This window comes from Parasteatoda tepidariorum, chromosome 3, assembly GCF_982258835.1.
Source record: "Parasteatoda tepidariorum strain Cologne lab strain chromosome 3, Ptep-v5.0, whole genome shotgun sequence".
Lineage (NCBI taxonomy): Eukaryota > Metazoa > Arthropoda > Arachnida > Araneae > Theridiidae > Parasteatoda > Parasteatoda tepidariorum.
The window spans coordinates 65,294,699-65,298,000 of record NC_141757.1 but is presented as its reverse complement, the minus strand read 5'-3'; the positions used below and the strand labels follow the sequence as shown (position 1 = coordinate 65,298,000).

At 28.6% G+C, this 3,302-nt stretch overlaps 1 non-coding gene across 1 annotated transcript; it reads left to right on the top strand.

Moving 5' to 3' along the window:
• The first annotated feature begins 2,892 nt into the window (after positions 1 to 2,892).
• Positions 2,893 to 2,974, top strand: TRNAS-CGA (transfer RNA serine (anticodon CGA)). Its single transcript has one exon. It is a non-coding gene; the product is annotated as a tRNA-Ser (tRNA).
• Positions 2,975 to 3,302: the final 328 nt, after the last annotated feature.

Below are 3,302 nucleotides of genomic sequence, written 5' to 3'. Positions count from 1 at the left end.
GTTTTATAAGCTGGCAAGAAGATAAATAAAGTGGCATTACAGATAAGTAGTCAACAACGATAGAACGATTTAGTAATAAGTTTAGTAAGACTGACGCCACATGCCTAAAACTTGAACGAATTAATTAGCTTCTCACACTAGTCTAACATAACTTATCTTCGGAATTATTTATTTATTCTTATTTTTGCCTGATCAAAGAATAGTTTGTAACGTTTATTTTATTTTGCATGATGGTCTGTTTATTTCATCAAAATTATTTTTTTTTTCAAAATGTTTAAATTTTTTTTACTTGTTTTCTTAATGTTTGAGTTGCTAGCAAAGTTTGAAATTCGGCACTCTAAGGAATACCTAGACATTTCATTCAAGGTTGCGAAATGAACGGCAAGGCATAAAATTATAAAATTATGATATATTTCACACATCGTTAAAACATTCTATAGAATTCAAAATGAAATTTATCAGTCCTTCTATAAAATATCTAGGTATTCTATAGAATGTTGACTTTTTTACATTGGCAGTAATAGAGACCTCCTTAACAGTGATTTGCAGTTAACGGTGCTGTTTTTTTAAAAATTTGTTGTAAATATTATTTTTTCAAATTAACAATAAAGCAAAATTCAATAGTATTTTCAGAAATGAACAACTAATAAACTCATGACCTTTTTCCATTCTTTACCATTTCTCATTCTGCAGAATGTCTAGCTATTTCAGACAATGACTATTTAAAGGATATAATAATTTTCTTATTTCGTCCTTATCCTAAAAACGTTAGGTACTCTACAGAATTCCCAGATATTCTATAGAATGCCGGTGCTTCATACATTAAGGGTAAACTATCGATCAAACAAGGAAGATCATAAGTTTTCCTGTATCTACTTATCGCACTTAAGAAAATTAAACCACTTTATAATATTAGAACCGCTTAAAACTTGAAGATATTCTCTTGAAAAGAAAATCAGTATGAATATTCATAATCACACACATATTTAGATTCACTCTCAATTGTTCTTTTAGACAATGAAGATTATATCAGTTCTGAAATGAAGCACCCGAGACATCTTGCTTCATAAAATCTCTAGAAATATTTAGAACGTGCCTGGATTTACTTTCCCTGTGAGGGTAGATTAGAAAACTCTTAAGATTCGGGTAATTCTAACTTAGATGTTGCTTTGTCTTAATCTCTGCGTAAGTTGTCGTTAATCCTTTCAATTAAGGAAACTTTGTATGGAAGATTCTTTTAATTAATTAGAAAACTGCCACAGTTAAAGAAGAATTATTTGCCAAGGGTAAAGTAACTTGTATTCTGTATATATTCTGCGAAAATCGAGAGTTTTTACTTGCAAATGTTATAGTTCATTGAGACTGCTATGCTTAAATAAAATTTATCAAAGTAAATGATTGCAGGCTAATTTGCTATTTTTTTACGTAAAATTGTGTTTTATCCGAAAAAAAAAAACGTCGCCCAAATTCGCCTAATTTCACCAAAAGTAGACAGTTTTGTATTATATCGACTTAATTTGCTTCAGTTATCAATTATTGTAGAGATTAAAAGTGATTTATTTTGCATTTGCTTATTCAAATTAGTTTTAAAAGTTGATTTAGATTTCTTAAATGATTTGACTTGGTTTCTTTTTAGTATTAAGATTTGTTCAAGTAAGGGTAATTTCAGCTTAGCCAAAATCAAAAGTCTATCTCACGGTAAGTGTTTCTATTGCAAAGGAATATTAAGATTTCTCTTGATGAAACATTTGCCATTAGTGCCAACTAATATACTCGTAAGTTTTGCTATCGACAACCAAGATTGTCTTGTAGTAACTTCCATGCGCAAAACGCACGTTGACGTACGCATGTTCTAAGCAGCTATAGTTCTTACAGAGTAATCTGGTTTCTTTGCATATCTTAATTGCGCGCTTTAACGTAAGTATGTTCAGCGCAGCACAATTAACGATCTTAATTCAACTGAACTTGCTTAGCAATGTACATGAACATGTGAAGTGCTTCTGTAAAGTTTTAAATATCTCCATTCTACATATTAAAATATTAAAAAATAATGGAAAAAATATAAAAAAAAAAAAATTAAAATAAAAAAAAAAAACAAAAACAAAAAAAAAAAACTGCAACACTTATAATTTTAGATATTTTCTTCAAAATAATACTATTTTTTAAAGATGATTCTTACTTCACAGAACATAGATAACATTCGCTAAGAGTGAAATGATTTTTTTTATTAAAAAAGAAAAATCAAAATAATGTCAAAATAGAAATGTAACAAGATAAATCAAACTAATATCAAAAACTAGGAGATAATTTTTATATCACAACCTGCTTTAAATTAAATTATTAAGTTTAAAAGTTGAATGAACCCACAAAGATTACCATACAAGTGCTTTAGATTTGTTTGAGCAAACAGAATATTTAAATTACATATAATTTATGTAAGTTATTTTCATACGCCATTATTAACATATTTGTTTAATTGCAGATCAAAGTAATCAGACTATGTAAGGAGATGTTTACATAAGATAATATTTATGCTAATATTTATGCGCGACTACATAAATAGTATGCATTGGTGTAAAAAATAAAATGTTGCTAGTTTTTGAATGTTGTAAAAACACATGTTTTTAGCAGAACAAAGTTAATTTCTATAATTCGTATTTACATTAAAAGAAACAACAATAAAAAGAACAAGTTTAAAAGTGAAACATTAACAACAACATGAAACGTTTTGATGTGTTCTATACAAGGTCGAAAGAAATGAGATTTGTTAAACAGATGCTCATGTAAGTACTAGAAAAGATTTTTTTCCGGGTCGTTCTATCATCACCTGTCACTGTTTAAGCAAAACATTATTGTTGAATTCATTTAATTAGGAGAAAAGGTTGCTTACGGGCAGTCGTGGCCGAGTGGTTAAGGCGATGGACTCGAAATCCATTGGGATTTTCCCGCGCAGGTTCGAATCCTGCCGGCTGCGAGTTTTTTTTATTACTGCATAAAATAATACTAACTAATTTATCTCAATGCAATGAAAATAAGAGACAATTCGTGTAAGTAATCTATTTATGATTTTATGACACATTTTGAATTCTTTGCTAAAATGATATTCTTTCAAAGATTTTTAAATAATGACGGTGGTTTCATAAGTTAACGTATTGCGGCGGTTGTCACTGGAATGAGGAATAAAATAATATTACTGAAGTATTAGAACAACTAGTAAGCACCAACGAAGAAGTTTGAATTACTATGCAATTGCGATTTAGCTTAATTAAATAATCAAATTAAAACATATTATAACTAATGTA